The sequence below is a fragment of the Abramis brama genome (genome assembly GCF_963993115.1).
Source record: "Abramis brama genome assembly, chromosome: 4".
Taxonomy (NCBI): Eukaryota; Metazoa; Chordata; class Actinopteri; order Cypriniformes; family Leuciscidae; genus Abramis; species Abramis brama.
Window position 1 is genome coordinate 27161313 of NC_139966.1, and position 13316 is coordinate 27174628.

A 13316-nucleotide genomic window follows, 5' to 3' on the forward strand; every position below is an offset into this window, starting at 1 on the left:
AAAGTATGTCTACTTGAAGTGTCTACTGTGTGTTTTGATAATAAATATTCAATAATTTCGTTAATAAATATTTATTTATTGAAACAGAAAAACAATTTTAAAGTAATACAATTTTATTTTTTTTAATCCTGATCCCCTCTCTAGCTACATTCGTCGAGGGGAAGAAAAGTGAGAGGCCATGGGGTGGATGGCTAGGGTGATACATGAATGGCACGGATGGGAGAAAGAAGGGTGGGGGGAGAAAGAAGGGGGGGGGGGAGAAAGAAGGGGGGGGGGGAGAAAGAAGGGGGGGGGGAGAAAGAAGGGTGGGGGGAGAAAGAGCAGTGACTATTGAACAGTGTTATGTCTACCAATGTGAACATGTATTAAACTAAAGACAAAAGGCACATACACAACCCCAAAACTATTTAACAATCTTCAACTGTTTCAAGTTAAAAACATGCTGAGAGGTTTAATCCAGCATCACCCCTACTGGATTAAGACTCTCAAACCTTCAGCTAAATTATTTAAAAAAATATCATTACCCCTAGGTGATAAATGAACTTTGTCCCTTAGAAACAGTTGAGGCTTGTTAAATACAATTTGAGGGTGATGCACTATACCCCCCTGCATTCCCAAGACAAAGGTAGCCATGACACTGTTCACCCATTTACGGGACTTGTCAATTTTCCCCGGAAGGCCCGATCTCCACCGACGTCTCTGGGTGATGTCAGACAGCACAATGGTCATCTGAGGGAAACGCCGATAGAGATGTTGCAGATCCTGCTTCATCGCTGCGACGAGATCGATGCTCTTCCTGCATCCCAAGTCGTTCCCGCCGCAGTGAATCAGCAGGACATCCGGGGCTGCTCTTTCTCTGAGGGACCGGTAGAAGAAAGGAAGGAGTCCGTGCCATCGAAGTCCACCCCAGCCAAACCAGTAAACCTTGGCCGCTAGGCCAAGATTGGCCCCGATGGTCTCTCTGGCCCTCTCTTCCCCACGACGAATGTAGCTACTCCCGATGATCCAAATCACTGGACCTGTTAATAGCATACAGCAATCACAATTAAAACACTGTTTTGTCAGTATGAGTAAACAGATTTTAACACACAAGTAACTTGTTTCTGGCCATTGATTTATTTATATCCGAACAAAATAGAAAAAAAGTATATGCAAATATACAATAAAACACAAATTAATTGCTCTTATCTGTTCATTGAAATAATAATAACAATATAGGTATTACACAAGGTAAATTTATTATTTTATTCTCTCTTACAGTGTTGCTTTCCATATTTTATACTATATATTCTAAATGATACTATATTAATATGGCTTACCTTTGTTGGTAGCGTAGTTAGCCATGGTTTGTTTGTTTTTTCTTTCTTCTTTTTCTGGGGTTAGAAAAATTTGTATTTTTACCTATGAGGAAAGAAAAATGAAAAGGGCAACCATTAGTTATGGTGACATTCGTTATTGTCCATTTATCTATATGTTATTTAACAGGCCAAAGCAGACGCTTTTGTCCAACCGATTTACTGAATAACTTTTTTATATAACTGATTCGTCCATTTCTCCTGCGATGTGCAGATAACAGTAAACGCCATTTTGTGGTTATATTCGGCGCCCATTAACGTTACGTTATACAACATCATGTGCATCAAAAATTAAATTATATTTAAAATATTCGATCCCTGGGCGGTTAAATAACTATTGGGTATGAATTCATATCAGTTCTTGAACATAATTTTACATAACTTCTTAATAGTATGCATTAACTTATACTGGCGTTACATTTTAAAATACTATACAAAATAATTAATCAGAAAACTTACTCCTGCTCGTATGAATTCATATCAGTTCTTGAACATAATTTTGCATAACTTCTTAATAGTATGCATTAACTTATACTGGCGTTACATTTTAAAATACTATACAAAATAATTAATCAGAAAACTTACTCCTGCTCGTATGAATTCATATCAGTTCTTGAACATAATTTTACATAACTTCTTAATAGTATGCATTAACTTATACTGGCGTTACATTATAAAATACTATACAAAATAATTAATCAGAATACTTACTCCTGCTCACTCACGCCAAAGAACTCCCCGCTCAAGTTTGCCGTCTCTGCAAGATTAATGATGGCAGTTTGCATGCACAGCTACTAGAAGATTTACATCTGGCAGACAGGTTGCTGACGTCATCAAGCTTAGTTTGAGTCTGCGCGTCAGAAACGGAAGTGCTAAAAAATCGCTGAAAATGGGCTTCACTTGTCTCTATTGAGTTCCAATGGGGTCGCTGTGTCCATTTCTTTTACTGTCTATGTTGATTTCCCACGGACGTTTGCGAAGACGTCCTCCGTACGTTCAAGAGGACATTCACAGGACCACCAGCGGCCATTCGGAACGTTTAGGGGACTTTTGCGTTTAGTCCCCTGAATATCATTTTATTTTATTTTACTTCTGGCTAACCAAAGAAAACACACACGTTGTAAGGAACAAAGTAAATGTATTTTATTTGAACAAAGGTGTTGTGCTCTTTCAGTGTGTGTGTGTGTCTTCAAACGCGCTAGCAGCTGTGTGTGTTTGTCCATCAGCTGTGGGGTTAATCCGGCAATTCTTCCCCTTGGCATCTACCTAAAACAACAAAATGAACACATTCAGTAGTATTATGATTGTATATGTCTATATAATATATCCATATACGTGAAATATAACGTCGTCTCATCTCATCATATAACGTTAGCTTCGTAGTGTTAGCATACGGTTAGCAGTGGTACACGGCAGACAACTTAAGCAAACGTTTGCAAAAGGTAACTTAAGCAAAAGGTAACATTTTCATATAATTTAAAGATGGACAGTGGTTACGGTAACTAATGTATACTAATTAAAAAAATTAAAAATACCTTTTAGACAGACGAAAGAGAAAACACAAGGCTGCGTCTGAGGACCGTTATAACTGTCACTACAGCTGAGTGTTGCCATGGATACATGCTGCGTACCATAAGGAATGACGTCACTCGCTTAGGTGGACTTGATCGTCACTTGTTTGTTTCTCCCAGTGTAGCTATATTACACTTTTTTTTTTTTTTTTTGAGCTGCATGTGCTATCAGTCTTGAGTGCAATAGAGTAATATTTTTCCTAAAATAACTTCTTTTGAATAAAACCAGTCACCTTCGCCTGACCAACAGTTTGATAATTTAGGATAGGATAGGACAGTTAGGATAATTTTATTTGTCTTACCTGTGTTATTCTCCACTTTCTTCCCAGCAATGTGCTTTTTCTTTCTTCACGTTTTCCTTGGCTGCATTCATCATTTGAAGTCGATGCATTCTTTTAGAGCTCCTGCATTCAACCTTATTTTCTTCATGCATGAATAGCCTATAAATTGTAGCTTATATTAAAATATGATATTTGAATCAATTATCATATTTTGATGTTTAAATTATAACGCTGAATATGGTCTCGTGTTTTGATTAGGCTACATCTTTAATTAGTGATAGAAGTTACTAAGTAGCATGAAGTTATTATCTTAACATAACATTAAAACACTAACATTTTTAACAAACTTAATTTTATAATTAATTCAAATATTTTGACTATAGTTTATTTGCATTTATATTTTTGTTTAATTATTCTTTTGTCTGAGTTGCAAGGTGTCAGGTCTGATGATAAAAGAAAACGCATGTGCGACTGGATTTTGCAAGTGTTGTCATGGAAATGGCAGGTGAGGGACGAAATAGGGACGTTGTGGACCAAGTGGACCAAATGCGGATGTCATCGTCAGCGAACGTTACAAAGCAGACCAAATGCGGACGTCATCGGAATGTCCGTCAGCGAACGTTACAAAGCGGACCTAAGGGGACGTTCGAAAAGTCCCGGGGACGTCCCTTGTTAGTATGGTTGAGCCTATAGCTTCACTGGAGATCAACACAAGTACAATGACTGATGACACTACTGAAAGAGCTGGACAGTCTGAACAATACTTTGAAGATAAAGAGTTTGATCAAACCACACAGTACACATCCTACATCAACTGACAAATATCATTGTGCCATCCAGGAAACACAAACTGACAGAGCAACCCTCCAACTCAGCAAGTCCAACTGCAGAAATATAAAGACAAAAAGTTGCAATTAGTACAGCTTAAAGCTTTTTTCTCCACTGTGAATATGTAGTTTGCATTTCATTTAATACTTGATTAAATGTCTGCATGTTGAAAATTTCTCCACATTTTGCCATGTATATTGAGAATTGAAAAGACTGCAAGGAAAATCATGTTTTCATTTGTTGTTGGCAAATACATATAATTCACATTAAATGGAATGGAATGAAATGAAGAGCAAAACTGCAATACAATAGGTTAGAAATAGTTTGATAAATCAGAATTCTTTAAAGTAACAACATGTAGTTTTTCAACTTTCATAATATATTTCCAAGACCCTTGTGATGGTACATCGACTTACAATAGGTTGAATGAGACGTCTGCCAGAGCCTGACGGGGTCTGTATCGCTTTTACTGGCACTATGTAACTTTGGGGTTCGGGTAGTAACCCAAGCACAAAAAGAACTACAAAATTCGACTGCTTTACGGCATACGTCACTTCGCCCACCACTTCCTCAAATTTGGCCGTGACAGGCCAACCAGCGTTTGTTTTCGTGCGTCTGTTTTCGTCATGGCTGAAGCAGCAGCGAAACATAAGAAGTCCAAGGTTTTGTCGGAGGAGAGTCGGAAGAGGAAAAGGGAGAGTGATAAACTGAAAGGCAGGACGAGGATCAATATTGGTCGAGCGTTTGCTCGCTGGCGTTAGCTTATGGAGGAGGAGTGTTACAGACCGATGCTGACTTGGCCGTCATGCTGTTGAACTAGTAAGTAAATTGCTTGCATACTATCTTTAGTTTTTCTAATCTGTTGTCTGCCTGGCTACGTTACGGAAACTATCTGGTCCTCCATTTATTTATCTTCATGAATCAGCTAGTAGATGAGCGAATTATCAATCTGGTAGCTAGTAAACACTAACATGCTAGTTTTAGATGGTTAGGATGCTATCGCTATCATTCTCGTTCAGATTTGAGCATTGCAATCGACATGCAAATCGCAAATGTTTGAGTTAAAATGTTTAGTCTACTAAACATGTAGAAATTATGAAAGGAGGAAGATTAATAATATTATCATTGCCCATATGAAAAAAACCTGCATGCTTCATATACAGTAACCATAAATCAATTTTACGACAGCGGTAATGGACAATTCCGCTTCCAACCTGTAGGGCGACCGCAGAGGAAAAGTTCCATGTTGTTGCTTTAAGAAACACAATGAGACGCACCCATGTAATCTGTCTGCAGTGAAGATAATCAACACTGCAGACAGCAAGATGGCTTCCAATGACTGTATTTATTGACCCTGAAAAGACATGGGAAAATTTGATTAGAATATTATCCGTTTGTGCAAATCGTTTTCCACGTTATACACTGTGCACAAATCACTAGTTAGCTCCACGTGCGTCACTGAAAACTCACAATACATGTGTATAATAAATTCAACAACAAATTGTCTTCATTACTCAATGAACTTTAACCAAATGAACACTTTTAAACATACCAATATTAGCTGGAAAGAGTGAAGAAAACAAGAGCGTCTTGCCTCACCAGTGTCCATGTGCCATCTGAGGTTGCGTAATTCATGCACTCTATAAAGGCATAGCGCGCAACACTGATAAGCGTCCCATTTAAGGAAACACCTTAATTTATAGTTCCTAACCACAATAACATTGCATGACTCACTCGTACAAGTATTTAATTACAAATGAAACCGAAAGTCTTTTACTTCACAGAAAATAGTTTTAGGAAGTTCATCATATAAAAATAAGATATAATTAATATTTCTTTATTCCCAACTTGCTAAACATAGACCAATCCTTCAACTTAGCACCTGTTTAAGTTCAGGTACATTTAAATAGTTATGCATAGTACTGAAAAATAAACATTTTTATTAGTTAATAGAATATAAACATTATTATTATTTTATACATTGGGAGCTCCAGCATTGCATATTTTGTATAGGTCCCTCATTGGATATTACCAATTCAGGACTTTCAAGCTGTACTGAATTAATTGGCAGTGTCTGATGAGGAACACGTTGAACTTGGTTTACAGTATATGAAAGGTATATGCGTGTTTACATCTACTTATTTCAGAGAGCTTAAAGTTATTGATGCATGTTCAGAATAAGTTTCTTTTTCATTTTCTGTAACAACTCCAATAACTGTAACTTCCTCCCATATGCTAATCAAAAGATTCTCTGCTGCATGAACTTCTGTAAAGTGTATAACTGATTAAAAAAGGTAATGTACAATGAATATGTACAAAGCTGTTATGGAAAATGTATCATTTTGTGATTCTGATTATTGGTTTTACTGTTCTAGGAATAGTGACAACAATATTCTTCTCAACTATTAATTCAGAAAATATTTTGAAACAACTTTACACATGCAGACAATCAATAGTCAATTAAGTTATCTTACAAGTGAATACATAATCTTCATAGTAGCAATGTTGAATGAATGGCTTCTATTACATTTGGCCTATAGTATGTATAGTTACTTTAATGTGTGCCAGCCAAAAGATGCTTAAGCTTTATGCTAATGTAACTTATGGTTAGCCTGATATCTAAAGAGCCACAACGTATTGTTCCACTATAATGTTCTGCTGTAACCTCACTGTGATTTTTCTGACAAACTGCTCAAAAGTAGCTCAAAACTAATATAGTTATTTAAAGATCTCATGACCTGTAGGTGGTGCTATTCCTTAATTTTGAAAGGTCCCTCATATCATGTTGCAATGAAGGGTAAGGGTTAGCCTCTGAAACAATTTTGGGTTGACCTTGTTAAACTTGTGACATCATAATTAAGTAGCAAATAACTGAATACTGTACTTTTTCAAAATGCCCAGTAATGTAAAGGGCTAAGTCTTAATGATTTTTATTGTTTGTGATTACCTTAATGAGAAGAATACTTCTTGCAGTATGCTCATGTGCCACACGGGATTTGAACCCACGATCAGAATGGTTCAGGGTTTGTAGCATGTGGATCAACAGCTCGCGCCACTCAGAAGATGCTGAACCAGAAAGCTGCAGAGGAGAGGCTTCAGTGTAAGAATAATGATTAATAATTGGTTATTTGATTGGTTAAGTGGTGTAATTAGTGTAATGCAATTCGTGTAATTAAGTGGAGTAATTAGTGAGGTTTTATAAGGCAGGCAAACAAGGAGACTTCTTTCTGTGTTTCTTGACAAGGTGAGGTTAAGCAGATCATAGATTAAGCAATCTCATTTGAAATTATATCAGTGTACTATTCCAATTCTTCTGTATGAAACTAATAGTTAGGTTGTTGAAAGTATTTTAGACATCTTAATTTTGTGTGTTGTTTTGAATGAATGTTGACAAAATGGCTGCTCTCATGAAGGGCTGCCACATGCTTTCTACAAACATTTAATATAAACAGCCCTGTTCATGCTAAAATTTATGCAATGGTAATAGTACATGTGCTTTAACCCCCTGAGGTCGACAATCGCACCGGCGCGATAGGCTCGCTTTTTTTCAGTTCAGTTCAAAAGAAATAAATTTTGCTCTGTTGACTTTGATATTACAAGCAAGTTTCATACATCAATCGATTCTGTTAAATGTGTATTATTTTTGTGTATACTCACAATAAAAACAAAGTGTTGTGCTTGTTGCCAAATAAAGAAAAATAAACGTGATGCGAGTTCTGCCTTCTCTCTGTCAGTGAAGACCATTCTGAAACGCGTCCGAAAATGAACTGTAACTCAGCGAATACTCAGTCAAACAGGCATACAGACACACAGGCATGAAGCTTGAATTTTCTTCTTTTAAATGAGGTAATTTATATAAAAAACAAATATTCTCATCTTGTGAAATCTGTATTAAAAGAGAGCGATTCCAGTCGAGCTAATTAGAGCTCATTCAAATGTAATGTGAACCCGCCCACGGAGAGCGCGTGCTATTCAAACGCAAATTTCTGAGGCAATCCAAGCAAACTTGTGAACGCCCCCCATCAGCTCGAAAAAACACAAGTTTAATCATATCATTGTAGCCAACGTGTTTACACCATCTGGCAGCGCTGTGAGGAATAATAATAATGGAAAATCTACTTCAGAGGGCGGGTATTGCGAGGAGAGAGGATCCGAATACTGTAGTAAGTTTTTTTTCCTTCTCAAGTTAATCGCGTTTCTGTGAATGAATGAACGGCAGCCGCAGAGATGCGCGCTGTTTACCACAGCTCGCAAAAAGACAGTTTAAATTTAAATCGCCTTTCTGTGTGTGTGTGTGTGTGTGTGTGTGTGTGAATGAATGATGATGTTTTAGCAAACTGTATTGCTATACTGAGTTGAGTAAAAATCGACAGAAATATGTTGAAATAAAATGTAGGCTATTTGTATAAACAACGTATTAAACTGAAAATTAACATTTATATGCCCTAATATTTCATAAAAACAACGTTACAGTCAGGCGTTTCTGTTTGTGAATGAATGTTTCGGTTTTAGCAAACTGTATTGCTATACTGAGTAAAAATCGACTGAAATATGTTGAAATAAAATGTATTTGTATAAGCAACGTATTAAACTGCAAATTAACATTTATATTTCTTATAATAAAAATGAAAGACCTATGTTACAGACATATGAAAGACAACATTTCGTTGATTAGTTTTGGATAGATTATACATTTTACTGTAAAATATCTGCCACCTCAAATAAGCTTTTGTTTGCCAATCTTTGCTCATGTTAAATATAGTATGTTTTGTCAAAAATAAAGTAATCAAATAATCAATCAAATCCTTAACTTTGAAATATGTATGATAAAATGTATACTTTAGTTTTTACAAAGAAAGATTACACTTGAATTGTTGTTGTAATTGTAACCTTTTTAATAAAAAAATATATTTACAAGGTAGATGTAAACAAACTATTAAAGGTAAATATAAGCCTTTTCTTTAAATAATTTTTATTGTGTTTTATTAGTGACAAATTTGGGGAGAGGATAAATATTCCAAAACTGAAAATACAGTATGAGAATTAACTGCACAATTACTAGACATGTTTTCCTTGGATATTATAGGCCAAATTGCAAGCACAATATGTGGAAAAATAAAAAAGAATTGAGATGCTTCCAACTGTTGCTCTTGCATTCTTGTGGCTCAGTGACTCACCTGAATGAATGGCTAATTAAGTATGCAGGCCCCATTGTCTCCTCAGGTGTGAACCACTAAATATGCATGATCGTTGACGCCCACTCCGCATATTGCCTTTCCAAACAGAAAGTGCTTTGCAAAATTCAAATCAATGTATTGTGTTATGTGAATGATTAGGCAGGGTTTTTTTCACATCATTTTGAAGAAAAAACACTAGGCGATGACATCCATTAGTCAAAAGTCTTATTGGCACATATTTAGTATGTGTTTTGTGGTCTTATTTCAGAAACTTTAGTTTTTAGTTTTTTCAATAACCACCCATAAACATTATTCTCTCAAAAATGCAGACATGTACATTCTTGTTGCTCACATATTATGGTAGCCCTGTTTGTGCTAAATAGTGTGTAATTTTTTTTTGCCATTAATATGTTTATAAGCAACTGAAAAAAGCACAAATGTCAGGGCATGTCAGAACATCTCAAGGACCCCAAAAACACCTTAGACCCCAGAGAGTTAATAGCCAAAGCAAGTTCTTGCTGAGCAACATCCAGGAGGTAATCCAAATCTATAGCTTCATTCTGACAAATCAAGTTAAACTTGGTTAGCATACGCTGTAAGATATCTTCTTGCACTTGTTCCTGCAGGTATAAACAATGCCTGGTTAGCTTACATATCAAGGTAACTACATAATTCCATGCTGATGTTGCCAAGTTTAGCAGGGTAACGTTAGACATAAAATCTAATAAAATTTCTTGCGTATTAAAAAACAGCTAAAAAGTTACCCAAGTTCGTTATATTATGCATTCTATAGAATAACATGAATGGATGTAAGCCTACCTGGAGAAGTGACATTTCTCTTTGGCCCTAAAAAGTAATATCAAAAGAAAATAAGATTTTATTTTGTATGGACAATCACAAAGATAGAATAATTTACTTAACGGTTAACAACACTGTTATTAAATACAAAAGAAGATGATTTAGATGATTCAAGAAAAAATATTTTAAGAAGTTAGTTAACAGGGCTGCGTTTCACAAAAGCACGGTAACAGTTAAACATAACTTACAACCACCCATCAATGTGCTTTACAATCGTTACCTCGCAATGCTTCAGAAACGCAGCCCAGATCATTAACGAACGATCTAACGTTAAATAAAGACATAACTTGGATAGAGAGCAGATTTGTCTATTGATTTGATATTAAACTTACTTCGGGCTGCCTCGAATGCCCTGCAGTTGAGGATGTTGATGACACTCCGTGCCGCTCCTGATTACTCATCTCGGTTTTATAAATATTGTTGATGTGCTTTAATATAGTGTTTTACTCTACTGTTGTTAGACTGTCACACAGATCCCAAAATTCGCGCCGCTGAAGTCTCTCCTTCCGGTTCAAGGAGCCGTCAATCTAAATCTCACTAGCCAATGAGAGCAAACCGCCGTTAAGCCCGCCCACACGGTAGGTCTGTGCTAGAATTGCGAACGAAAACTTCAGAAGCGTAAACGAAAAAATCAGAAGCGTAAATGAAAACCCTGGAAGCGCATTTGTAAGTTCAGATCAGCGAAAGAAATATGACAAATAGTTAGCAAAACATGCAGTGTATTAAAAACAAAGTCAATAAATTTGTCAGCGAGTTATTCTTTTTCAGTTTCAAAGATATTTTATTCAGTTTCAATTTATATTTTCATTAGTTTCTTGAAAAGGTACGTTCATTTTTATTGGCACAAGAATAGCTCCATACACTTGGTAGAGATCTCAGCAGACGGCAAAACTGTGTCCTCAGAGACATGCTGCGTGTTTTAACCTCAGCAACTGGAACATAAATTGGGTAGCATTAGTTACATTTTCCCCGTTTGTGCAAAGCTAGATTTCCTCTCTTTCTCATTCAGTCTTTCATTCGTGCTCTTGTACAGTAATGTCAATATCAAACATTAGCACATAATGCCATTCAATAGAGTGGTAGAGTTAGCATGTTAGCACATACCAGAAAACATTAGCACGTTATGCCATTCAATAGAGTGGTAGAGTTAGCATGTTAGCACATACCAGGCATGTCGATGGCTTCGGCAATATCGTCCACTTCTTTTCTTTTTCCACTCTGTCGTGGTATGAATGGCAGTTTACATCAAAAAGACACGGCTGCTCTGCCCACAGCTCGACAAGGCGCTCCTCTTTATCCACGGTCCATTTTCGCCTACTAGGCGCTCGTTGTGTTTCCACGTCCGTCGACATGTTTCTTTGTTGTGACTGATGGCTTCCTGTTTCCGGTTTTCTGAGAACGGATTTATTGGTTGTTGATTGTTTTACGTCACTATGACTATGCTACGACTTGCGATATCATCAAACATGTTTGATATGAAAGACTAGAGAAAGACTGGCATAAATCGGGTCGCCGACTGCAGATTATCACCTCATCATTTAACGATCGAGATGACGGGAGCGCGCCGAGACTCCAGTAAGATTCCTAAAGACTGCCGGTCTTTAGTCTGGGACTGTGAAAATCCTTTGGTGTACGCCCGGCATAAGAGCTAACATTTCAAAGGAGCAACCATTTTGACCACTGGTTCACTGCAAACACCACTCAAGATTGAAATGTTTTAAACACTTTAGCTTAAAGGTGCATTGCGCAACATTTCATGTTAAAAATACCCGTTTTTCTAACCCATACATGCTTAAACAATTGCCTGATGGGCTGAATGAGCCCTTCTCTGATCACTGCGATTGCCTCTATAATCCTGTACAGTAAAATAAATAAGAGGGGAATCGGGACGGAATTTGAGACTGGGCGTGACATCATGCGCGTTCACGCTCACCTGGCTATGTCTGGCAGGTTTGTGTATTCGCCGCCATTCTCCGTATCAGCGAAGACAACTCGAGCGGCAAAACTTTAGTCAACTTTCGACAAAAGTAGAAGATGGATTCAAAGAGACCGGCTTGTAGTTCATTCCAAACCCCAACGCAAACTCCATGTAAGACAAAGAAAAGAAAACTTTTGTCTAGTGCCACAGGCGTCGGAATAAGACGAGAGTCAACATCGGGAAGGCTTTCAACAAATGGAGAGATCTACAGTCTGCACACACTAGGAAGCACCCATGCCCTCAGATCACTTGGACGTGGCTGTGTACAAAAGGTAAAAACGATATAAATACTGTTCGTTGGAATCTCCGGTCTGCTCTAGGGCTCAAACGGGATCCTCAGTTGGCTTTTTTCTTGATAAAACGGTAAGATATAGCCCAGTAGCCCAGTCTCTAATGTCTAATACGGCAAATCTATGACAACAAATGATGTAATAATCTATGAATATTACCTTGAGACATTTGAGTGTACTTTGTTGACCAACTGTGTATGGTATGATTATTATTTTGAGCTTTTACAAAGTAATAACAAAGTAATAACTTATATTGTTCATGAACGTGTTTCCATAATAATACAATCATAAGTGGATACAGTAAACACATAAAACAGTTCAACATGGAGATAGATGGAAACAAAAACCAAAGTTTTCTACTACCCCCGTTTTCCCCTCACACATAAGTGTGTAATTTACTCAAATGCCTTTCCTTTCACATATTTAAAATGACTTGCAGATTTATAACTTTATTATCTCTGAAGACATTATGACTGTAAATAAAAGATTTGTGCGGCTGATGCTCCTTTGCTTATGAACAGCTCGTGCAAGCGTGCGTGTGCGTGTGGTCCATGAGCGTGCACACCTCTGGTTGCAGTTTCGCTTGTCGCCAGAGGGGGAATAGTTCTGCAAAAACTCAGAGACTTGCGCATTGCACCTTTAAGAAAAGGACATTAAAAAATGCTTTGGTTTGGCAAATCACATTTACTGAAAGATAACAAATAAGTCAGATAAAAACCAGCTTTGACTCTGACCTGAGGGTTGTTCCATAAAACAAGATTAGAAAATAAGCCAGGCTTATTTTGGTTAGTCAGACTTATTGTCTGTGAATTCTGTTTCATAAAGCAAACTTTAAATAGTTCAAACTCAGTTACCCTGGAAACTTATGCTGGGAAACTAGCCTGGTCCGGGGCAGGCTAACTGTGAGGCTAAGCCTGAGTTGATGCTTAACCAGAATACCGTTTTAACACTGACCCACTGGGAATGTGATGATATTAC

The 13316-nt window shown here is 37.1% G+C and overlaps 2 long non-coding RNA genes across 2 annotated transcripts; both read right to left on the reverse strand.

The window, feature by feature from the left end:
* Positions 1 to 278: 278 nt before the first annotated feature.
* Positions 279 to 2289, reverse strand: LOC311081854. Its single transcript, XR_014606023.1, has 3 exons — positions 2067 to 2289; positions 1320 to 1401; positions 279 to 1019 (listed from the first exon to the last, which is right to left on the reverse strand). It is a non-coding gene; the product is annotated as an uncharacterized lncRNA (long non-coding RNA).
* Positions 2290 to 9774: 7485 nt separating this feature from the next.
* Positions 9775 to 10873, reverse strand: LOC311081844. The gene is made up of 3 exons (XR_014606019.1): positions 10403 to 10873; positions 10032 to 10058; positions 9775 to 9832 (listed from the first exon to the last, which is right to left on the reverse strand). It is a non-coding gene; the product is annotated as an uncharacterized lncRNA (long non-coding RNA).
* Between the last annotated feature and the right edge of the window lie 2443 nt (positions 10874 to 13316).